The sequence below is a fragment of the Myodes glareolus genome, chromosome 3 (genome assembly GCF_982192425.1).
Source record: "Myodes glareolus chromosome 3, mMyoGla1.1, whole genome shotgun sequence".
Classification (NCBI taxonomy): domain Eukaryota; kingdom Metazoa; phylum Chordata; class Mammalia; order Rodentia; family Cricetidae; genus Myodes; species Myodes glareolus.
The window spans coordinates 24,141,299-24,166,490 of NC_142028.1; the positions used below are offsets into that span (position 1 = coordinate 24,141,299).

Here is a 25,192-nt window from a genome sequence, read left to right on the forward strand (position 1 = left end):
GGAAGAAACTGGCATTGACTTTGAATTCATCTTCATTACTTTGGACACCGCTCATCTCCTAAGCCCAAGGAGTACTGTGGATGGGACCCCTTTCCCTGGTGAGGTGCTGGTGGCCTAGAGTGTCTTGACCCAGAAGAGGCAGGCAGGATCAAACACATCCATTTGGCTCAAGAACGCTCCCTCACTAGGCTACCCTCACTTGGCTGCTTTGTCTGATTCCACCAGTAGTGATCACTACCAGGCCTGCTCTGTATCTCCTCTTCTACACAGCAGACGGAATTCACTACAGGATGTGGTGGTCGGCTGGGGAGACTTCATGCCAGAGGCTGGGCTCGAATGAAGTTTTAAAGGAAGAGAGGAGTCTGTTTCTCTTGGTGGGAAATGAGAATCCCAGGGCCTAGATTATGGGTTGAGTCTAACCGAAGGAAGACTATGCGAGGTGGCCCAGGAGCTAAGTGGAAGCTTCCAGGTAGTCAGGGGGAACACAAGGGAGATCCTTGCAATTTAAACATTTTGTCTCAGGCTGGATGTGGCAGCCTGTGCCTGTCTTCTGCTGGGCACGGTGGGATGCTTATAATCCCTGCATTCAGGAATCAGAGGAATCAGGGCCTCGCAATTACAGATCAGTGTGGGTAGACCACACAATGGAGTCCTGAACAACCCAGTCTACATAGTGAGTTCTAGGTCAGTCAGAGCTACACAGATCTGTCTCAGAAAACAATTTTTTTCCCTTCTGAGATTTCAGTGCCCTTATGAGGACAGAACACTTTATATGACAATAAGGACAAAGAGAGTTGAGGGTTTTACTGGCCACTTCCGAAACAAGTTCATGTAATTAGGTGTTACATGAATGCGAGCCTGCAGGAAGGTAGGTCAGAGATGTCAAATGAGTATCTCCTGCTTCATCTTGGCCCTTCCTGGCCTCAGTGCCCTTTACTAACACTTGGAGGCTCTCTAGCTCAAGCGGAGGCTGCGGCTCCTCTAACAGAGTATCATCTCAGGGCAGTATTTAACTCACACCCGCGTTGTTAACACCTCAAATAGTGCTCCCGAAATACCAAGCACGAATTTCTTAGGTGCAAGGTGAGGTCAGACAGTCGGGCACGAGCTCCAAAGCTGAGAACCTGGTCCTACAGCTTTGGGGTAGCTTGTGTGGGTGTCCAGCCCCGGAGCGCCACTTTTCAGGCCCTTCCCTCCCTCCGCCCAACTCTGGGAGGGCGCGGCCAGGCCAGATCGTCGCAGGCGACAAGAGTAGTAGTGCCACCTTGGAACAGGCGAGCCGGGAATCAGGGTACAGAGGGAGGCTTCAGGAACCCCGATAGGAGAGTGGCACAGTCCTCCCTCCAGCGCTCACGCGGGGCACATGGCCGGAATGGAGGGGGCTCGCTACCGCCCTTTGCCTCGCTGTGTCGGGTTCTGCCTGGCATCTGGCAGCGGGGGTCCACCCACTGCGCGGACCTCTGGTCCTAGTTCTCTCCGCCTCTCCCACCCCGCCCCTTCCTAGCCCCGCCCCTGTGCATTGAGACCCCGCCCCGCAGCCCGGTGAAGGTCCCGCCCCCTCCGCCTGCCGGCCCCGCCCCCCGTTTCCGCTGGTCGCGGCGGTGCGGGAGGGAGCGGAGCCGGGGCGCCACACCGAGTCCAAGCGTGGTGAGTGCGGCTGGGGCGGGCCCGCGACTCGGGGTTCCAGAGGGCGCGAAGTTTCTGGGGTTCGGCTAGGTGAGCGGCGCGCGAGGCAGGCCGGGCTGGGCCTTGATCGGGTTCCCAGCAGGGTGGGCGTCTGGGGGTGCTCGGGGAGGCGGAACTCTCTAGGGGTGGGGGTGCGGGCCGGGGGAGGGGCGGGGGCGGAGGAGGGGCTGGAAGGGGCCAGGGCGTCAGGGGCCTGTCATTGCGTCCCCCGGGCTCTGCTGCTGGTCAGCGAGGTCTCAGGAATGCCGGACTGCAGGAGCCGCCTCACGCCCCAGCCCCAGGGATGGGAGACCCGTGGGATGCCACAGGAAGGGAGACCCCTCCTGAACCGTCAGGGATTCGGCAGACCGGCTGGAGATGGTTCACCCAGGGCCGCAGATATGGTCTAGGCCTGCCTACAGACCCGCCGGAACCCCCCAGCCATTCCTTGGGCTACTTGCTGGTCGAGCGGCACTAAGAGTGACAGGGCTTTGGCACACCCCTAGATCTGAGATGCAGCCCATCTGTGCGCGCAAGTTTGGGCCTTTAAAAAAACTTTCATGTGGTTGAAAAAAAAAGTCCAAACAAGCAACAGCTTATGACAGCGGCAATTGGTGTTATGCATCACGGACTAGAGTTCTGGGTCACTTCTGTCTCTGATGAAGGATAATGGTCACTAAAGCATCTTTCTCCAGATGACTGTCAAGTCTGGAGAAGTTTGTATTTTGGGTAGTGAGCTCTCCTCAGAACTAGGCTGATCTTGCCACTCTCCATGCCTAGGTAATAATGCAGCAGTTTGCCTTTCTTGGTTCAGAGAACTAAATTTGCCTTTTTGACCTGCATCTGCCCCCTCCCCTGGGGTGACTCAGGCATTTCCTCCCCCAGGAAGCTTTCCTGGACTAGTGGAGAGCACAAAGAACTTTTGCTTTGATCTCTACATACCTGTGTGCTCCCCTTCTACTCAGAACAACCTCCTGGGAGGGTGTGTGTGTGTGTGTGTGTGTGGTGGGTGTTGGGTGGGGTGGGGTGGTGAAGTTTGCTACCTGGAGAAATGGGGGAGACTGGAGAGGGATTGTGGAATATCTCAAACAATGGACCGGGTGAATCATTTATATTTAGCTGAGGAATGCAGGCGGGGGTCAGACAATCACAACACTTCCTACAGCAGCCTGGTCCTGACGCCTGATGTGGTTGAGTCCAGGACTGGGGTTTGGAGAGGAGGGAAGGACATTGGGATACATACAACTCCAGGTGTTACTGCATTCTTCTAACTCATTGAAGACCTACTGTGCACAAGGCCTTCAGCAACTGGAGTGCTTCCTAATGGAGTGATTTTGTTTGTTTGTTTATTTGGTTGGTTTTTTGGTCTGCTTGGGAGGACTCTTTAAATCTGTGAACAGGGATGTAATATTAATACCAGTAACTAGTGTTCATATAGTAATTTATAGTCAGCCAAATGCATTTGCTGCACACAAGCTGGATATACTTTTATTGATCTGTACATGCTTTTGGGGAGTTACTTTTACCCGCCTTATTGGTTAGGGAGATGGCAGTAGAATACATGGTCCTTAATGTTACAATACCCATTGAAAAGTAGAGCTGGATCTGGAAACTTCTCTGTGTACTTGTCTGTCTCCGTCCATACTGAGCCAGTCTGTGCTCTCCCCTCAAGCATGTGTGTTGGGCAGGTTACTGTCCTTCCTAGCTCTCTGTTTTGGAGGGCCACTGGACTGAAAGACCCCAGAGCCTCTCATCTGGCAGCACCTGAACTGACGGTGTAACATGTTCTTAGCACCCAGTCGACTTATGCATTAAAATTTTTTATTTATTTTAAATTAGCATACAAAGTAATAGGTTCCATTATGACATTTTTGTATGTAATTTGGTTTTGCTGATCTTTTTCCCTCTCCTCCTACCCCTTCTCCCTGCCCACCTAATTTTTTTCTTTTTATTTTAGGTTGTGTGTGTATGTGTTTGCATGTGCAGGTAGAGGCTAGAGGTCTACACCAGATGTCTTTCTCAATTGCTCTTCACGTCTTATTTTATATATGTATTTTTTGAGACAGAGTCTACCACTATGCAGCTCTGGCTGGTCTGAACTTACTAGGTAGACCATGCTGGACTTGAACTCACAGAGGTCTGTCTGCTTCCCGAGTGCTGGGTTGTGAGGGAGTGTAGCACCACCCTCCACCATTCTGCTTTCTGTCTGATGTACTGTCTTAGTCTCTTGCTGTGTGCTTACCTTAAGCTGACTTTGGGCTTCTCCACAGGCATGGTGGAGAAGTAACCTGCTTTGTTGGCACACAGTCTCTGGGCCCTGGGCTGACTGACAGGGCGTCTTCTCTCATCCCTGGCTCTGTGACCCCAATGCACCTGGTCCCGGGAAGTGAAGGAGGGATTGAGCTGGGGCCTTGGGCAAGCACCTCTGTTGGCCTAGGCCTCCTGCTTACACAATGAGGATAACAATACCAAGTTTTCAGGGCCGTGGGAAGGCGCCCTGATGTCATGCGCGTGAAGCAGGTGTGCAGAGTGGAGGCTGCTATTTATATCCTAGCTGGGTGGCTCTACCAGCATGCCGGGAACACGAGAGGACAGGACTTCTCTTCTTCTTTCACTGAGGCCCAGGACTGCTGAGAGGGCATTTCTGCTGACTAAGAGTGGGTGGAGGGAATCCAGGCGCTTTCACCTGACGCTCATCAGCCTCTTCTTCCGCCCCAGGCTGTCTCTTTCACCTGCCTCCTTCTCTTGTCCTTCCAGGAACCCACAGGTCCAGCCAGGCTGCTCTTCCAAGCATGCTTTGGTCATTTCTTCTTTGCCCTGTAGTTCATGCTGTTCCACCTTCCTGTTCTCCAAGACCCTGTACAGGTGTAACTTTTCTCAGGGGCCCTCTGAGTCACCATCCTAGGTGAACCTTTTGTTTTCGAACTCCTGTGGCGTTTTGTGTCTTCATGTGTCTCTTGCTGGGTAATTCCTTGATGAATTTCATCACCACCACCACCGTCATCAATATCATCATTTTTTTTTTTTTGATACAAGGTCTTGCTATATAGCCCAGGCTGGTTTTGAATTTGGGATCTTTCTACCTCTGTCTCCAGAGTTCTGGAGTTCCTCATTGAATTTTTGTGCTAAGTTCTAATGATGTATAAATGAAAAAAATGACAGAAATTTCTAGGCATGGTGGAGTATGCCTATAATCCTAGTACTTTGGAGGCTGAGGCAAGAGGATCAGGAATGTAATTTAAGGTCATCCTTAGCTACCTTCTGAGTTTGAGGCCAGCCTGAACTGATGAGACTCTATCAAAAGAACAAAACAAACCAAAAATGATTCTTGCCTCCTTTGGACATATAATTCAGTCAGGAAGTTAGGAAAGGTGCGGGGAGGGCTTCACAAAAATCACAGTTTAATGCATAAAGTGAGGTGTAGTGGTGCACACCATCGGTCCAGGTGTTTGGGAGGCTGAGGCAGGAGGATGGCCAGAGATCTAGAGTTTGAGGCCAACCCTGGCCAGCATAGTTCGTGAGTGGCTTCTGAGAGCAGGATGTTAGGAGAGTTCAAAGTTGGAGCTGCAACCCTTGATGGAGGAGAGGTACCTCAGGCAGCAGGAGGTGAGAAGGGAGTGGTTGCAGTTGCCCAGGAGGAGGAGGGAGCAGCCTGAGGACTGACTTGCGACTAACTCGGCAGGGCCGCAGACCTGTAGAGACTAGCTAATGAAGAGACTGGGCAGGTAGATGAGCCATACTGTAGGTGGCTTCAGTGGTCCAGCCAGGGAGTGAATTCCATACATCCATCTGCTCGAGAGAAGCAGAGTGTCTGGTATGTGCGGCACTGAGTCAGTGAGCCTTTTGAGGTTCTGGGATGTTTGTGGTTTTGGCATGAGGGTCATGGAAGCAGGTCTGGGCTCAAGGACGTTAAGGATGGATAGAAATCATGGTGAATGGCTGGGCATCTGCCAGGAATGGTGGTGAGGAGAAGACCGGGAGAGACTTTAGATATAAGATCAAGACTGTTTGTGAGGGCTGGGGTGTGGCTCTGCGGTAAAGCGCATGCCTAGCATGTGTGAGGCCCTAGGTTCCATCCTTACCGCTGCAGAAACCCAAAACCAAACAAGCCAAACCAAAACCGACGGTGAGTCTGTCACTGGTGAGGAGACATATTCCATGCGGTAATCCTCAACAGCCTACGCGTTCCCCTGATCTTTTAGGAACTTTGACTTGGGCCAAACCAGGGTTTGTGGCTTCAACATAGAAAAGAATTTCAGGATTAGGCAGTATGAAGCAAAATTGGAGATTTTATGTTAGGGAAGTGGTTCTCAATCTTCCTAATGCTGTGGCCCCTTAATACAGTTCCTCATGTTGTGGTTACTCCCAACCATAAAATTGTTTCATTGCTACTTTATAACTGTAATATTTGATATATGACTCCCCAAAGGGTCGCGACCTAAGGTTGAGACCTGCTGGGTTAGGGGGAAGAGAGGTGCTTAGACACAATGTGAAATCATGATCTTCAAAGGGGATCGTAGCTATGGGCTTTTCAGAATAGTGTCACAGTTAGCACGAGCCATATGTACAATTTTGATGGATGTCAAATTATATTTTTTTAAGTGTTGCCTAAAAAGAAGTCCTTATCCCCTTTTAAATTAGAAAGATTTAAAATAAATCATGTATTTATTTTGTCTGTGTTTTGTCTGCGGGCATGTGCGTGCCACTGTGAGCGTGAAGCCAGAGGACACCGAGTGGAGTCGGTCCCCTCTTTGTACCACTGGATTCCCGGGGACTGAACTCAGACCATCAGGATTTTACGCCCTGAGCCATCTCTCCAGCCCTTCTGTCTGTTTTGATGTGGGGTTCTAGAGTGGCTCATGGATGGAGTTATAATCTGAGAAGGGAAAGCCAAGAGCCACCAAAGATGACAAAGAGTTTATTTAGTGCATGTCCTTTCATTGCAAATAAGGCTTCTGGTCAGGTTCCTAGAAAATCCAGGATCCATCGGGGAAGGGAGAAGAGCGTCAGAGTTAGTGGCTCTGGAACTCTTGCTTCTTTGCTGGTGAGAGGTTTAACCAGATTCTCCTGTTCCCATAGTTTTCTGTCTTGCCTAACATCTATTGGTTGGGAGCCTGGAGAGATGGCCCAGTGGGTGAGGGAGGACCTCTCTCTGGTCTCGAGCACCAGCACCCACGCCAGGTGGCTGGCAGTTCCGGAGGATGCAGCGTCCTCTTCTGGCCTCTACGTCCACATTCCACTTTCCCGTAAATAAGAGCAAACAGGCCATGTATACATAAGAATGTACATAAACCTTGAAAAGATTGATTGGGTGGAGTCATGAGGGAAGCATGCCTGGGGACTGGCCCTAGATTGGGTTCTCATCCCTCTCCTATTTCCGTTGGTTTTTATCTTTTCCTGACTAGTTTCCAGTATCTTTAGGATGTGGTTTCTAAAGGCCTCCCATGTCCCCCTTGTACTCACTGCCCAGAGGCTTAGACCAGGCTCAGGATAGCTCCCTGACAGTCACAAGAAACCAGCCTTGTGTCTTCTGGAATCTCAACTTTGCACCCACAGCAGTATCTGTGCGCAGGCCCGAGCTTCTCCGGAGTCATGTTTCTGTGGGGAGTCAGATGTTTCCTGTGTCTGTCCCCGTGTCCCAAGCTGACTGTCCCTAATGTTTGCGGCAGTTTCTCTTTCACTCCTTGACTGTTTTCACCGAGTTGTTACAGCCCCACTAGGGTTACTGCGGGTGTGAAGGAGATGGCAAGAACACAGCGCCTTCCTATCAGCCATATGGTGTACAGAAACCAAACTTAACACCTCAAGAAAGTTACAGACTTTTATATATTGGTGAAAATTGTAAATACTAAATCTTTGGGTTTTGTCCTTAGTCTTAACAGTCTGTCCCAGGGCTGGCAAATATATGGCAAGGATATTGTTACCTCCAGCGCTGCCTAGAGCAGACATTACTAATCAATTGCATCTGCCTTTCCTGCTCAGCTGGGGCTCGGGTTGTGCTCATAATGCACCCACCCCCAGGTAAGTGGCCCTGGCACCACAGCTGGAACCTGTCGGCCATTTCTGGCTTTTGCCAGTTGTCGAGTGAGTGGATGGGAGACTCCTGGCCTGCAGAGTGGCCATTGCTGCACAGATTTTACCCTGGTGTGGCTTCACAGCCAAGATGACTTCAAGTGTCATGTTTGTGCCGGAGCATCCCGGGGCCAAGGTGCTTACAAGAAATACAAAGAAACCAGGTCAGTGTCAGTCCGGGTCCCTTGTGTGCTAAGGTCTTTCTTATCAACCTGTCTGATGTCATCGTTTGACGTTTATTGGTTTGTGTGTATGTATATATGTATGTGTGTGTGTGTGTGTGCGCGCGTGTATGCCACAGCCTGGGTAGGGAGATCAGATGACACATTTTTGGAAGTCAGTGCTCTCCTCCTTCCTTGTTTTGAGGCAAGGTCTCTCTTGTTCCAACTGCCGTATTGCATAGGTGACCTTCCAGCTGACTCTCCTGTCTCCACTTTAAGAGTGCTGGGATGGCAGAAAGTCTCTAGCTTTTTACTAGCATTCTGGGGACTGAACTCTGGCTGTCAGGGCTGGCCTGACAAGCACTTTTACCTATGAGCCATCTCCCAGGAGCCCCCCACACCTTTGTGTGTGTGTGTGTGTGTGTGACAGGGTTTTACTGTGTAGCTGGGACTGGCCTAGAAATTACTATGCCATTAAGGCCTTGAGTTCACAGTCTTCTTCCCTTAGCCTCCTATGTGCTGGGATTTCAGGTGCAAAGTTGGTCTTCTTTCACTGTGGGCTGGGGGCTTGACCAGGATACTGACATTTTCTAGCCCTCTATTGTGCTGTGGCTCTTGCTGGTTGAATTAGATTTTGGGGTCAGGAGAGGGTGGTTTGGAGGAGGCTTTGGGAAGCAGGAGGAGCGGGTAGCTCCCTGTCTCCTTTCTTCTCCAATAGGCTGGGGAACCTGGATGGAGGGGCTTCCCACAGGCAGGCTGGAAAGAAGCTGTGGGAACTTCTGGCCAGCCCCCGGTGCTGCCATTCCAGCGAGGAGTACCGACCTCTGCCCCTCCGGGATCTGGCTGATGCTCCCAGCAGGAAGAGTACCGACCTCTGCTCTGGGATCTGGCTGATGCTCCCAGCAGGAAGAGTACCGACCTCTGCTCTGGGATCTGGCTGATGCTCCCAGCAGGAAGAGTACCGACCTCTGCACTGGGATCTGGCTGAGGCGGTGTCTCTGCTCCCAGCAGGAAGAGTACCGACCTCTGCTCTGGGATCTGGCTGAGGCGGTGTCTCTGCTCCCAGCGCTCTTCAGGCCCCTGCTGAGCTAGTCTGCCAGAAGCTGCAGGCAGCAGCGCAGAGGATGGTGCTGATTCAGGTTCCCTGTGGGAGCTGCTTACAGACCTGGGCCATTTTATGTTTTAATTTATGTGCATTTTATCCCGTGGCTTCTCCCTGCTGGGTGACTTGTAAATCTCTTACCTTCCCTGAACCCTGAAGTGTGGTTGGTGGAGGAAGGAGGAAGGCTTTGATGGTGCAAGTCTGGTGGCTTACTTTTGCCAAAAAATTCCCTGTGAGTCCTAAAAAAGACTGTTGAGTGGCCTAAAAGCCTCTTATCCTGGCAGGTTTTGCCTATTGAACTTAGATGGTCTGAGTTTGTGATTTGTCAGCGTTTAGCTCCAGGTTTAGGCCCTTTACATGTGTCCAGCAGGCCTTTAACATGGTTCTGTTTAATAGTGGCTTATGTCTCATTTAACATTCTTAAGAGCCCCAAGAGGTATGATTTTACAGAAGCAGTGGCTAAGATTCCCTTTCTTGCGGGAGATGGAGCAGGGATCGGGACCAACCAAGGTACTCTGCCTCACCTTCTGCAGACCTAGGCCATTTCTTATCAGTCCCCTGGGAATTCTCGCAGAACTCTCCCAAGCCTATTTGCACCCAAAAACACGAGCTCCCATTTTGGGGAGGGGTGGGCTTAGATTTTTTTTTTTTTTTTTTGATAGTGTCTCGCTACATGGCCCTGACTGACCTAGAACTCACTATGTAGATAGACCAGGCTGGTCTTGAACTCCCAGAGATCCACCTGCCTCTGCCTCCTGAGTGCTGGGATTAAAGTTGTGTGCTCCCATTTTTAAGTCTTTCCCCTTCCTCCATGGGTACTTGCTTTGGTGTGGGTGCTTGTTCTTATTCTAGAAGTTCTGGGGTTTGAAGGCGTGCCTATGGTTCTGTTGTGTTGTGGGGAAAGACCCAGGGACAAGGGGATGGGTTTTCTTGGGCACAGTGCCTTCTTCCCCATCCCAGACCCTGCCGGCCCATTTTCTTTTGGGCCTCACAGGCTGCATGTGGACGGGAGTTTCCCAAGAGGCCTGCGTCACTTTGGGCAGACAGACAGTCCCTGACGTCACGCCTTTTCCAGCCAGGTGACTTGAGCTCCCTCCTGCACATCTGTGTTGATGTGCTGAGTGAGAGAGACTCTATGAAGGACTTAGCAGACAGGAAGTTTGCCCTGACTGACGGCTGTGACCTCTGGGGCTTTGGCATTTCTTGTCATGCTTGTGAACATCTGGAATGATGTCCAGCCTGGGGAGCGGTCAGATCCTGGCGCCTGTCTCTCATCACAGGTGGCCGTTGCTTTCTTTGGGCTGGGGGACTGAGTACTAAGGTTCCTCTGGTTCTTGCCTAGGTGATTTTCAAGGTGAGTGCTGTTGCAGTCTGGATTCAGCTTCCAGACCCAGGCCTTCCTAATTCCTCCTCCTCTAAAGCTCTGTTTGCTGCTGGGAGAGCAGGGTGGAGGAGGAAAGGCAGAGAGTTAATGAGTAACCCGCTGCTCTGATTTCTGATGGAGGACAGAGATTGTTTACAGAGATGGCTGCCTGTTTAGAAGGTGGTCTGTCCCTCGGCCTTTCTTCTGGCCTGTTGAAACCCAGGACCTCACATGTGTTAGGAAAGCTCCCCCTCTCCCCCAGCTTCTGGTGAGCAGCCTGCCTTTGCCTTGTGGACCAGAGACACGGAAGGGGGGGGTGGTGGTGAGGGGGGGCGGCTGGTGCCTACAGCCTTACAACTTCAGTTTTGGTTGTAGCCGTGGCCAATGAAGCAAGAATACCAGCTTCCGTGTAGTGTGGTGTCTAAGCCAACACAACCCCAAAACCCAGACAGAACTGGGCTGGGCTGGGAGAACGGGAGGGCATACAGGAATTCCTTCTGACCAAGGAGCCTCACGTTCTGAGAGCACAAACTTGTGTTCTGGGACCAAATGTGGCGTTTTGGTTTTTTGATCTCTGAGTTTGTCACACCCCTGCCATCCTGCTTTCCCTCTTGTGTCTGGGAGTGACTTTTACTCGGACACTTTCTGAACCTCGTGACCTTCTGTCTGCTCCCAGGGGTCAATGTTTGCTAACTCATTCGATCTTGTGGGTGCAGCAGGTGGAGAAGAGCCAGGGGATCTTGAAAGGGTCAAGAAATCTCTCGATGCTTTGGGGCTACCCTTACTTGTTGGGGAGACATGGCTGTCCCTGCAGGATTCCTGGAGGGCCCATGGTCTCTGGGAAGGATCCCGGTGAGGCATTAGCTTTGGTTTGGTAACTCTCAAAACAACAACTTTGTGAAGATTTGAAAATAATGAAATTCCCAAGCTGGGTGCGGTGGTGCACACCTTTAAATACCAGCATTTTAAAGGCAGAGGTAGGTGGACCTTGGTGAGTTCAAGGGCAGTCTAGTCTACTGACCAAGTTCCAGGCCAGCTAAGACTATATAAGAAGACCTTGTCTCAAAAAAATAAAACAAAGAAACAGAAACCATAGAAAGAAAAATGGTAATTTCTTAGGTTAAAAAGGAAAACTGAGGCAGGGCAGTGGTGGTGGTGCATACCTTTAATCCCCACACTAAGGAGGCAAAAGCTGGTGGATCTCTGTGAGTTCAAGGCCAGCCTGGTCTACAAAGTGAGTTCCAGGACAGCCAGGACTGTTACACAGAGAAACCCTGTCTCAAAAACAAACAAACAAAAAACAAAAACAAATAAACCCAACCAACCAAACAAAAACCTGAAGCACACACGCGCACACGCACACACGCACACACATACATACCCTTCTCGAGCTTTGGTGGGTAGTGGTCTATGTTGTGAGTACACTGTCTCCTCTCATGGGATACACATACACATGTTGCTGGCAGCATGTGTAATGTATGTTCCTTCCCCTTCCAATAATGGTATTGTTTCTGGTTCAAAGTCAAGGAGAAGGCCTCAAGAAGAGTGTCCATGGGGCATGATCTCGGTAATGATCAGGGGTAAGCTCAGTGAGCTTGTAACTGGTATGACCACGCATATGTGTGTTATTAGCATGTATGCGTGGGACTATGTACCCATGTTGGTCTGCACAGACAGGGATGCTATGTTGTTCTGGGACTCAGCCGGGAGGCCCAGCCGTGGTCTCTCAGTAGGTCAGTGTATATCTGTGCCCTCTTTAGTAGCATAAGTACTGGCAGCCCTACCTACTTCTGTTTTGGCTGCCACAGAGCGTGTCTGAGGTTAGGCCCAAGCTCTTCCCTAGCTGAAGGGTGGAGGTGCCTAGGACAGACGGACAGATCTGTGTCTGCCAGCCCCCTGCCTCTGCTGGGCCACATCCTATGGAGGAGGGAGGTAGGGAGCGCTCTGAGTAGCAGGGTGACTGGCTGGATTGAGTGAAGTGTGTTTCTGGGTGTGTGCGCAAGCAGAGTGACGTGTTCTGTTTTAGGGAAAATGAGGTAGAGGTCTGGGCTTGCAACTTCCCACTTGTCTTAATCCTGGGAGAATCTAAACAGCTTTGTTTTAAAATTGGACGTGGAGATTGCCGAGCCCTGAGTGAAGAAGAGCTGTTGGGTCCCCTAGGAAGGCAATTAGGTTTGCAGCCAGTGTCTGGATCTGTGTGGCCATGATGTATGTATGTATGATGTGTGTATGTATGCTTGTGTGGATGGTTGTAGCTTGTGGACCTGGCTGGTGGTGAGGCAGAGTGTTTACAACACAAACCATGACATTCACTAAATAGACAGTGGATCCTCACTGGCTCTCACTGGCCTGTTGCTGGGGATGGTTGGGAACGGGAGGGGGTGGTGCTGGGCAGTGAGGGGCAAAGGCAAGCGTGATTGCGATTGCCCATCTTGGATATGTTCTCCAGTGTTAGAGAAGCTGTGGGTGGTTATGGCTGGTCAGCCTGTGTCCGATAAAATAGCCTATACCTCAGTGCAGGGAGACTAGCACAGGGTAGACCAACAGGGAGTCTAGCACAAGATAGACCAACAGGAAGTCTAGCACAGGATAGGCCATCAGGGAGAGTGAATGCTGTTCTTTGAGAGGAAGATCTGGTGTGGGAGGAGGAGCCCGGCCTGGAGGGAAGGCTGGGATTTGGGTAGATTCAGAAAGGGGCTCTGTGTGCTGCAGTGGGGGGTGGCAAGCTTGGAGGATAGTGGAGACAGGTGCTGTCTGCCTGTCTACCTGTCTACCTGGCTGACCGGGTAGGTGGGGTCCTTACTCTGAAATGCCACAAATGCTCCCCAGAGCAGTTTGGGTTCGGGAAGACTGGGGCTGGAAAGAATGGGAGAACAGGAGAAGGATGTTTTTGGAAATATAAGCTTATAGAAAAAAACCCAAATGAAATTAAAGAATTAAAGAAATTAAAGAAAGCAGCAGCTGCTCCTCTTCCTTCTACTATTGTTGCAGACATAAAACAAATATTTAAATATTACATGAATTATAGAAATGGAAAATCTCCCCCAATTCTGTCCTCAGAGACAATGGCCATTAATATTTTGATTTGTGCTTTTTTATAGATTAAAAGTTTTTTCTTTGTTTATTCTTTGTGTGTGTGTGTGTGTGTGTGTGTGTGTGTGTACTCCTACCAAGGTACACGTATGAAGGTTGGGACAGCTTTGTGGGTGTCAGTTTCTCCTTCTACTTGCGTGTTCTGGGATCAAACCTAGGTTGTCAGACTCCACAACACCTTCCAGATATTTGCATAGTATGCTGGCATCTGGCCATTGCCCTGCTCATCTTCTCCGTCCACGGGTAGACAGGTTGATTCCCTCATTCTTCAGCCAGCCTTCCACACCAGAATGACCTCATTCTTCTCAGTGGCTGCGCAGACTTGCCGAATGGGTTTTGTGTCAGTTTTCTAAGCAGCGTAACAGACGGTGGGTTCATGTAACGACCGCTTGTTTGTCCTCTGTGCTGCGGGTTAGCCTTTTGTTCTGAGCTCAACTGCTCATGCCTAAGCTCAGCAACATGGTGGCAATCCACTGAGGGCTCAGGGTCCAGGAGAGTGCGGCTCACATTTGGAGTGGCTGACTGGCTCTCGCCTGATAGGGTTCTCACTGTGAGGAAGACTAGTAGTCTTTCAGTTCAAACTAGAATCTGCAAGCACCAGTGAGGCCTGAGCTCTGAATTCTCCCAACACAAAGTCCATCTATGGCTGGAAAAGGCAAGGCATGGCCAGGCCACATCCAGGGCTTGTGTGCCCAGGGGTGGACGCACAATCCTTGCTGCACTCAGGGGTCGGAGCATAGACCAGGGAATAGACCCCACAGACCTTTGGAAAACAGAACATGGGAAGGTCAACTAGGGCCGTTGGTAAGAAGTTCCTGTGCTGCTTCCAGGCACAGTTTTGGGTAGATTTGGTGTGCTGCGTGTGGGGGGGAGGTGAGCAGCTTGTGCAGCAGGGTGCTGGGCTTTGAAATAGAGTCTGTTGCCATCAGACTCTTAGAGCTGCCCCCTCCCATCCCGTTTGCCCTTTGAAAGTAGCCAGGAGCTTGGCTACTAGATACCGGCTGCTGGATTTTAATGTTTCTTTGAAAACTGTCGTTCTGGGTGGCAAGCCCTTAACAAAGCCAGGTGGGCGCTCCAGGTCCAGGTCTGCTGGGATTTCACTCACTCCTTTGTCCAGCCTATCCATCATAGACCCCAGGCTTCTTCCTCATCCAGTAACCCCAGCGTGGAGGAAGTTGACCTGGTCTGTGTGCCGCCCCAGATTTCACTCTCCCGAAATTCTCAGGCGGCTCACAGCGGACTTGACATTTTGACTTCCCAGAAGGTGTTCGCTTTTATAGCTTTCTCATTCCTTGCTTCGGTAGCTTCTCTCCCTGTGAAATGTTGACAATGGCTGGAAGGCTGGAGGAAGCAGGGAAGAGTCAACAGCTCTCTGGGAGCAGGGATGTGGTGGCCGAGCTCTGCCTGGCTCTGGGGATGTTTATCAAACTTTCCCTGGGGTGCTGGCTGGCTCCTGGTGGAGCGCACTCCGAGAGCCCCTCTTCCTGCCGGCCGATGTGCTTCCTTCAAGGAAGAACAAAGGCAAAGTGGGCCTTTGCATTCGGTTTGATTTTCTCCCTGCTCCCTGGCAGCATCTTTTGGAAAAGAAATGTTTTGCAGCCAAGAGGTTCACTGTGAAAGCATTCTGCACCCCAGGCATAAACTCTTGGCAGTCCTAATAGAGCTCATCAAGGGGACTTGGTGACGACTGTAATCCAGGAGGGAATGTGGCCTAGGGCACCTGCGTGAGTGAGGGACACAGCATCATGCTTCTGTGATGGGCCTGATGGCACCTGCCCAGCTTTGTGGCTCCACACTTCCCAGCGCTAAGTGCTGATGGGCATGTGTAAATCTGGCTGTGCAGTCCTCTGAGCAGGCTGGCATTCGGGGCAAGGCCATAAACCTCAACCACACTTTGGCCAGGCATTTGGAAAAGCTGGATGGAGGTCCTCAGCGTGCTATGCTGGGTGTTTGCTAGGTGGAAGCAAATGGGAGGTCAGCTTCTCCTATGAAAAGATCCAGGAGGCTCTCTCTGATACCTAACTCCTTTGATTGTATCCATATACCTCCATTACTGGTTCCTCATGGCTGTGAGGAGGGATCGAGCTTCAATAGGCTCCAGGGTTACAGTATCCAGGAAGCAGCAGATAATTTAGGACTGAGAAACTCCTGGCCTAGGTCCTCTGAGCACAAAGAGAGCTGTAGTTAGGTGCAGGATTAGGATTAGATGAGTATCACCTTTTTCTGCTTGTGGCTATCGGCTATCTGTTTTATCGAGATCTCTATTTCCTGCCTTGATGGCCCCATAGTTCTCCGTAGTACCCAGGAGTAGGCTAAGATGACAGCCGGCCAAGTAGGGCAGGTGTTGCTGCAGATGCAGCCTGAGCCCTCTGTATACAAATCAAAGGAGAGGCCCTACCTTGGCAGAGCTGGAATTTTCAGTTACGCTGATTTGGGCGTGAAGAACAGCGGTGCCCACTTTCTCCCTCCACCCCATCTTTACTTACTTACCTGCCTGAGTCAGAGCTGGTTGTAAAACTGCACATCCTTTGCAGTAAAGGATCATCATTGCCAGAGGATGCTCACTGGACTATGCCTTGAGCCCTGGGGACCATTTTTTAAAAATATTTATTTATTTATTATGTATACAATATTCTGTCTGCATGTATGCCTGCAGGCTAGAAGAGGGCACCAGACCTCATTACAGATGGTTGTGAGCCATCATGTGGTTGCTGGGAATTGAACTCAGGACCTTTGGAAGAACAGGCGATGCTCTTAACCGCTGAGCCATCTCTTCAGCCCCTGGGGACCATTTTTTAAGGGGCTAGTTATAGGTAACACCTCTGGAATATGGATGTGGCTGAGAGGGAGTTAAGAAATGGGGAGGCAGGCCTCTCTGCCATCATGCCCAGGGATGGGTGAACTTGTGGGTGCCCCACACCTGCTCTCGAAGGGAACACTGTAGTCTGGGACAGGCCAGGTGGGATGGCCTTTCTGAGAAGCTCACATCCTACCATGCTGGAGAGCCCTGTGCGTGTGCTGGGGCTGGTGGAGTCATATATGCTGTTTTCTTCCCAGTGAATTCTTTTGAACTTACTGGCTTTAGGATGCTGATATTAATCGCAGGACACGTGTGACAAGAGAGGCAGTCACAGAATAGCCCTAAGTCCTGAAGGCCTGGCTTGTAGTTGATTTCAACTGGCCCTGGTGGTGCTGTGCCCATCAGCAGAGGTGGGGACCTGTCTCTGTCTGTGTGGCTGGGGGGAGGAGTAGTGACCCTAGTCAGGGAAGAGGAGGACAGTGAGTGGGCTGCAGGGCCCTTCTTCTTCAGATCCAGGTGCTCCGTGGACTAGTGTGTTGAACTTGACTCTGGCTCTTTGCTAGAAGAAGGAAGAAGATTGGGAAAGCAGGGTTTTTAGCTTACTGTGAAAGCCTTGGTGTATGTCAGAGAAGTGGGGAGGGAGTCAGCTGCAGAAGGTTAGCATGCCTCTATGCTGTCTGACACCACCCCTGGTCCAGCCACTGGGGAGGGTGCGGCAGTCTAGCAGGTCAAGAGCCACAGCCACGGAAGACCTCATCAAGTGTGATGGAGATAGGAAGAGAATAATTTCAAGTATAGAAAGAAACACAGCGGGGCCAGCATGGTCAGAGAGGCTTAGAAGACCTACTTGCCTCTAGCCTGGCGAACTGCCTACGTTCTGCCACTTGGTATTTGGCCTTTGGAAGCTCCTGGGTGACGCAGTCTGTGTCAGTGGTGGCAGTGGCGTGGTCAGGCATTTTGGGATGAGGTCTTCAGGGAGGGTCAAGCCAACCACACACACATCTGGCTCCTTCCCTGTCTTGCCTCCCAGGGAAGTAGTTCCCCAGTCTGTTCCTCTTGCAGATATCAGAGCCCAACTAAGAAACATTCCCTGGCCTTCCTGGGCTGGAATGTGGTTTTAAAGAATCCCTTCAGAAGGTGCTGTTTTGTGGTAGTGGTGCTTTTAAACCAAGTGTCTTTAACACAGTTTTAATTCAGGCCAGGAACCAAAGCCTTGCTGCTCCTACATTCTAAACAGTGGGGTGGGCTGCTCTGTGGCCTCTGGTCAAACAGAGTTAACATTAGGCTCAGTACTGACACAGCCTCTACTGCCTTTCTCTGCTGGTGGGTCACGCGCAGCATGCACGCACGCATGCACACATGCACCCCCACCACACAAACGCACGACAATAATAACTATTTTAGTGTTGGGGATCAAACCTTTATACATGCTAACATTTATTCTACTGAGCCAGACTCCCAGCCCCCTATATTTTCATTTTAATAGATCCTGGTAATTTATGGGGTGCAGCATGCTGTCCCCAAATACACATATAAGGTGCAGTGGTCAGATCAGGATAATACGTTATACATTTATCATTTCCTTGTCTAGAGAACATGCAACGTCTCTTCAGTTGTGAGGTGCAGTGGCACATGTCTTTAATCTGAGCACTTGGGGGGAAGAGACAGATGGATCTCTGAATTCAAGACCACTGTGGATTGCAAAGGTCTAGCACAGCCAGGGCTGCATAGTGTCTCAGACGGCAGCAATAATAACGTCCTATCAGTTATCTTGAAACGCTTGCTTGTTTGTGCCCCGGAGACCTTCCTGTGCCCTGCGACATCCCAGCTGCACCCTGTGCATCCTGATCCTTCTTTGGCTCTCCCTCGCCACACCCATCTTCTCCCAGGCTCTTGTGTGATTCTCCGGGCTTTAACTTTTAGCTTCTACAGGTAAATGAATGTACGAGAGATGTGTCTGCTGTGTCCCCAGAACACTCCCAGTGCGCACGGAGGAGCAGAGACTGGGATTCTCCTCAGTGGAGCTTTTCCTGTTTTTGTGTGGCTTGGCGCCGGATGGACACTTACATGTTTTCCGTCTTTTGACGCTGGGGACAGAACCTGGCTGTGTGCATGCTTAGCACACACGCCAGCACTGAGCTCTATATTCCGGACTCTGTTTAATTTTTAAAATTGACTCACAGTTGTCTTCTAGGACAAGGCTAGTCTGAACTCATGATCTCTCTGCCTGGGATTCCTGAGTGCTGGGAATGCAGGCGCATGCTACCATAATCGACGTCCTCTTCTATTTTTTGAATGAATGAGTGTTGCACGTGCAATCTAAAAAGAAATGCGACCCTGATCTCATCTATTGGTCCAGGACTGAGTGCTAGCTGGCTGTGTTTATCCATCCATCCTCAGTCTCGTGGTTTAAACTGGCTCTGGGGAGGAGACCCAGGTCAGGAGCTCCTTCTAAAGGTACAGAAGACTGAGGGCAGTGTCTTTCCCAAAGGCTCCGGAGAGGATGCTGGGGGAAAAGGGAGGTGCTGCTTGGAGGTCTCACATTTGGGGAAACGGAGGTTGGTTCTCCTGGATTCTGGGCAGTTGGACAGAGGAGCCGGGAGACAAACTTTCTTGATCCTTATCTGTGTTTGGTCTCTTGTGTCATTGCCCCCTTCTCATCCAGATGGTTCTCTTCCTTTTCTTCCTCAGCAGTATACACTATTCTGCCCCCCCCCCCCCCGCCCCCGCTCCTGGTGAGTAAGGAAGGCTTGCAGTGTGGAGACCTCTCTGACCTGTGAACAGTTTTGCAGAGCATGTTCCCAAATGACCAAGTCTGTAAGGACTTGAGATAGGCATGTGTGGGGTTATTTTGAGGTTGGTGGGTCAGGCTGAGATCTCTCTGGCATGCCTGGCCTCTGGCCTCTCAGAATTGACCAGAATGGAAGGCTGATAAAAATCGAGGCTCCAGGAATAGCCGAGAATTTGCTTATCCTCCGGGAAGAGGTTCCATTGCCCTACCCAGAGTCCACAAAGGAAGTGGGGCCCCAGGGAGGGTGGGATGGGGAAAATGAAAGTTCCAGAGCCTTCTGCTTCCCCTTCCTTCCTGAGCCTGCCTGGTCAAGGGGGTGGTGAGTACAGCGTGGGGCTTATGGCCAATCTGATAAGGAGCAGGACTCAGGGACCAGAGGAATGTTGTTCCCCCCTTCCATCCCTCCCTGGGGAGTTGCCTGGTAACAGCCATTGGCTTTGCCAGCGGCGGTTCAGATTCTGTCTCTCTGTGTCCCACTGTTTCTCTGTCCTTTTCAAACGGAGGGTCGACTGGCAACAGCTCTGCCCGCAGATCTTCAAGGGCCCTCAGTTCTTGCCTCCCCTGGACCCCATGGGTGAGTATGGAGCACCCTCTCTGTGATGCTGGGTACCTTGTAGCCCCCCTCTGCCTGCTGTATATTTGTGACAAGATCTCACTATGTAACCCAGGATGGTCCCTCTGCCTCAGCCCTTAAGGGCTGGATGACACTGGATGACAGACATGAACCTGTCTGTTGGGAGCCGGAGTGGACAAGGCACACGAGGACACGGGAGGTCAACTAAAGCAGTTCAAGGTGCCAGAGCAGAACAGCCCAGGAGCCTCACTTGCTTCTCTGAGTCTTAGGGGTGTGTGTGTGTGTGTGTGTGTGTGTGTGTGTGTTACTGGGGATCAAAATCAGGCCCCTATCTATGACAGGCAAACCTTCTACCATGAAGCTGCACGCCTAGCCCTTATTTATTTTTATAGTTCTCACTATGTAGCCCATGCTGGTTTTTAACTTAAAAATCTCCCAGTCTCAGCCGGGCGGTGGTGATGCCCGCCTTTAATCCCAGCACTCGGGAGGCAGAGGCAGGTGGATCTCTGTGAGTTCGAGGCCAGCCTGGTCTGCAAGAGCTAGTTTCAGGACAGGCTCCAAAGCTACAGAGAAACCCTGTCTCAAAAAACCAAAAAAAAAAAAAAATCTCCCAGCCTCAGTTTCCAGAATTTTAGGACTATTGGCATGCATCACCACGCCTGGCTAGCCTTAGCTTTCTTTCATCTATAAAGTAAGGGGCAGTGATGCTTGGGTGCTTTCTGGCTTAAGAGTTAACCTCGCTCCAGGGGTGGCAAGAGGAAGGACCTTATATGGGTAGGATGTTTGTGTCCCGTCTCTGTTGCACCATGGGTTCATCTCATCTAGCCTGACCCCATGGTGACTCAGCAATCTGAGGGTTCAAAGGCCACATCAGTGTCTCGGAATTCTCCTCTGTTCTCTGGACTCTTCTGCTTGTGAGCATTGAGCTAGTAAATTCGGCAGTTGTTGTAGCGGCTGCTCATCTCCACTTCTTTTTCATTTCTTCTAGAATTCCGGTAACGTGGCTGTTAGATGTGACGCTGTCTGTAGGTTGCTGATGTGTTGACTCTCCTCAGTCTTTTCTATGCTTGCCTTTGGACAGTTTCTGTCATTAGGTTGTCAAGCACACGGCTCTTCTTTTGCAGCCTGATATGACTAAATCCCCTTTGACATATTTCTTACCTCAGACGCCGTCTCATCTCCACCTCTAGATGCTCATATCAGTCTTTCATATGTGTCCTCTGTCATATTTCCCTCTGTCGTGATCATACCTGTAAAACCTGTCTGGTCTCCCCTTGTCTACGAGGCTCACCATCTCTCATTGTACCCATTGATCTGTCCACTTCTTTTGTGCCTGCTAAATGTCGCTTGAATGCCAGTTAGCAGGAGCTTAATATTGACAGATGTGAGGTTTTGTTATAGTTCTTTAAATAGGGTTGAACCTTCTTCCGGCATGCATTTAAATGACTTGGGATCAGTTTCATACATTTAAGGTTTGCTTTTAAGCTTCTTAAAGGGTGGATCTAAAGCAGACTGTAGTCAGGGGCTAATTTAGCTTCACCATTCGGTCAACACCCTTCCGAGGCCTCTACCGAATACCCCGTGCATGAGGTCTCTCCGGATGTGTGCGCTTCACACATGGTTCGGGCCCTGCTATGCCGTGCTTCTTTGTCCAGTATTTCCAACCTCACCCTGGCAATGTGGGGATCAGCTGGACTCTCCAGGGGGCCCCTCCACAGGCTGCTGCACTCTCTCCCTTCGGTCCCCCTTTCTCTGGTATTTTGCCTTACAAGTGCTACCTGTGTGAGCTCTAGTTTTTGGCGAGACAAGCACACTCCACTTGGAGTCCCCTTAAAGCATCCACCTTGGAGGTGCTGTCAAGGCTGTCAGCTTAGGATCCACATCCTTCGTTTCCCTTCTCAGGAATCTCAGTCCCGTGCTGCCCCTGGTCCAGTGTCAGCGGCAGTTTCGTGCCTGTTTAGTTTTTAGTTGTACTTCGTCATGACTGGAGCCCTGCATAGTTTTAAAACCCCTCTTGACCTCAGCTGTGCCTGGAGCCACCTTCCCCACTGGGGTGGGTATCCTCAGTAAGGAACCTCACAAGACACCATTAACAGCATGTTGTCCCCCCTACCCCCACCATTTTATCTGGTTTTGCATTTCTCTCTCCAAGGTGGCTGTCCCCTCCAAAGACAATAAGGCAGTTTCAGTACTTAGCATATAGTGAATACTAATGTTCGTTGAATGAGTAACAGAATAAATGAGAGAAAATTTAAGCTACCAGTGGCATTTGGTAGCTAAGGAGATTTTGGTGTTGTTTGCTATTGCTTTGTTTTTGTTGGGTTGGAGCCCAGGGCCTTGTGTACACTAGCCAAATGCTGTAAAAGTAAGCCACACCCCCGCACGTTAAGAACTTCACTGGTTGGGTGCAGTGCCTGGCTTATAAGAGTTGTGACTACTTCTAAATTTACTGGGTATGTCTTTTTCTTGTTTATTTTGAAACAGTTTTGTTCTATAGCTGAGGTTGGTCTAGAATTTACTATGTAGCCAAGGTTGGCTTTGATTTCTTGATCCTCCCGACTTAGCCTCCCAAGTTTTACAAGTGTGTGCCACCTATAGGATTTATAGGATTCTAGGTGTGCGCTACCATACGCAGCTCAGCATTGGGTTTCTCAGTTCTGCTTGGGACACTGGCGAATCTGAATTACATCCAGAGGAGACTGACGAGGAGGCTGGAAACGATGTGGCATGCGGGTTAGGGGAGAGACTTAGGAACATTCACTTTGTCTGCAGATTATTGTTATGAAATGTGACAGAGCAGGGTGTGTAACTGATGGTCTTCATTGTGGGGGGGGGGGAATGGGAGCCCAGCCTACAGATACAGGTGAGGGGTTCCAGGGGACTGGAATTGGGGCCATGACTGGGACAAACTTTCCCACACTTAACATCACCAAGCAGAGGAAGGGGCACCTTGGAAGGTGGAGAGCTTTTGGAATTTAAGGAAAATCCCGTGTCTGCTGATGAGGGATGTTGTGTTTGGGATGTGGCATTGTACGAAGTAATCTCTTAACTACCATGTACTCAATTCTAAATCTTACAACTTAATTAGGGCCCTGTGATTCCTATCTGCCTTTCAGTCTTCCCTCCCTAGTCTGTACACACACACACACACACACACACACACACACACACACACACAGTGAGCTCCTTATTTCCGCATGTCAACTGTGAACATGCTACTTCCTTGCCTAAGTGGGCTTTTTTTCCCCAGGGACCTTCAGACTGGCAGCTACCACCCCCAGCTGCCATCTGCTCTTGTCCTTAGCATTCTGACTGCCCTCTTGTCAGCAACTTGTCACGTTGTCTCCTTATTTGGACATGTAACATCTTTGAGGTAGAGATGGCTGATGGGCTCATCACTTTCCCACCATGTGGCCTGGGAGCTCCATGAATCCTTCTGCGTGTCCAGCAGGCTGTAGTGGCTCTGGTCTCAGGAGCCTCACTCAGGGTGGATGCTGCTGCCCTTGATCTGATCCTGCGGGTCTCCTGGATCTTCCTTGGGGGCCTCATGGAGCTGCCACTCACAGGTCTAGGACAGTGTATCATACACTGCGGGCTCCGGGACTGGTTGTTTAGCCGTGTCTGGGAGGCCCTTCAAGCTCCTGCCCTTTCCCATTTGCTAAGATGACTGCGGGGAAGTCGAGCCATATTCCACACCAGGAAGGGTGGTGACTTTGTAGCTCCTGGCTGGAGAGAGATGGGAAAGAGAGGCCAGTTCTGGAGGAATCAGAAGCCAAAGAACTTCCTGGGGTCGGGCCAGTCTTAAGAGTCTCTCAAGCCCTTGTTCAACCTTCCCGCTCATGGAACTTTTGGGGTAACTTCTCAGCCTCACCCATTGGCTAGGAACATACATGGCACCTGCCTGGGTTCTTGTCCTTTTCTGTTTCCCTAGTGGTTGATGGGGCCCCAGTGGGCTGTGGAGCAGGGGCTTTGGAGAAAGCAAGACTGAAGTGAGTGCCTGGAAGTATCACAGGGCCCTAGACTCTTGCCAGCCGTTCTTCCTGGCTTTCTGCTTCTTCTTCTGCCTTCTTTCTCAGCCAGGCATGGTGGATGTCTTGTAGAGGAACACTCTTGACCTGTGTGCTCCCCTTAGCTACAGCCATCAGACAAGTTTGCCGTGAGTAACGTTGTAGTTTCTTTCTCTACAAAGTGGCAAGAAGGAGCAGAGGGTTCTTTCATGGACTTTCCTGCAGTTTGCTAACTTCCCAGAGAAGCCTGTGTTATCCTGAACCATGGACTTGTGCCTTCGTCACTCAACTGCCAAACCCTCTACCAACCACCCTCCTCCTCCTCCTGAAGGAGAAGGCCATGGTATTTGAGGGATGGATGTCCCGAGACGGTGGGGCGAATACATGTGGGCTCCAAATGTCAGTGCCCCTTGGAAGGGAACACTGGGGAGGAGGGGCATTGCTCTTCCTTGCTGTATGCCCTATATCTACAGGGGCCTCTGATGGAAAAGTCACTCAGCAGGTACCATTGACTAGGTGAATGGAGTCCAGGGAAGATGGGCCTACCATCAGGTGGGACCATTGTACTCTATTCCATTCAGCAGTATGCAGTGTGGCCAAGGCCACATCCTGCTGGTGGGGTGGGCCTACCTTAGAACGTGACCATTCTGCTTCCTGCTTCCAACTTGTTCCATCATGGGTTGTCAATCAAGACAGTGATACAAATGACATCATCGTTACAGTCAGTATTGACAGAGTGCATTCATTCTGTCACAATCTCCAGGGCTTTGGCAGCAATGGCTACTTCCTCCCCATTTTCTTCTTCCTCTTTCTCTGTTCTTCTCTCTCTCTCTCTCTCTCTCTCTCTCTCTCTCTCTCTCTCTCTCTTTCTCTGGCACTGAGAATGGAACCCAGGGTCGCTTGCCTGCAAAGCAAGCTCTTGGCTTCCGAGCCACACCCCCAGCTCCTTATCCTACTTCTTTTCTTTCCTTTGTTTGGTCTGAGTCAGCATCTCACTGTGTAACCCAGGCTGCCTTAGAACCTGCAGTGGTCCTTCTGCTTCAGCCTCCAGGCCAGACTCTCGCAGCTGCCTTCTTAAAATGCGTTTTCTGAAAGGAGTTTTCCTGAACTTGTTTTTCATTCCCCTTGGCTGACTCCACCAGTTCCATTGTATCTGATCCAGAACATGCTTGCCCTTGATGCGACAGTAATGAAAATGCAATTGCCTCTCTGGGTCTATGTGCTCGTTCCAGGGCTTCTCTGGGGACATTCAGTTCCAAGGATGCTCGGGCTTCTGTGTAAACTGGTGGTATCTGCATACAATCTCCTCATTTTTCCTCATCGGTTTGGAATTGCCCCAAGGTTACTTATGACTTGAACTCTTCCCCAGCAAATGTCTGAACCCTTTGCAGACCAAAGTGCTTTTCTCCTAGGAGAAAGCTGTGGTCCTTGAGGCTGGATTATAAATTGTGTTATGATACTCAACACAGTGCAAGCATCTTAGCGCTGTATTGTAGAGCGACTGGTGATGAGAAGGAGGTCTGAACATGCTCGACACAGAAATGTTTTTATTCCCCAGTACTTT

The 25,192-nt window shown here is 50.5% G+C and overlaps 1 protein-coding gene across 4 annotated transcripts in view; it reads left to right on the forward strand.

Moving 5' to 3' along the window:
- The first annotated feature begins 1,591 nt into the window (after positions 1–1,591).
- The window catches only part of Tspan9 (tetraspanin 9), a 187,527-nt gene continuing 163,926 nt past the window's right edge, over positions 1,592–25,192 (forward strand). Inside the window, exon 1 of one of the 4 annotated variants that reach the window (XM_087904173.1) lies at positions 1,592–1,716. The gene's annotated coding sequence lies outside the window, so the exon portion shown is untranslated. Of the gene's footprint in view, positions 1,717–19,599; positions 19,622–25,192 lie in introns of those variants that run through there. The other 3 variants (XM_087904177.1, XM_087904174.1, XM_087904176.1) reach the window with 3 other exon arrangements.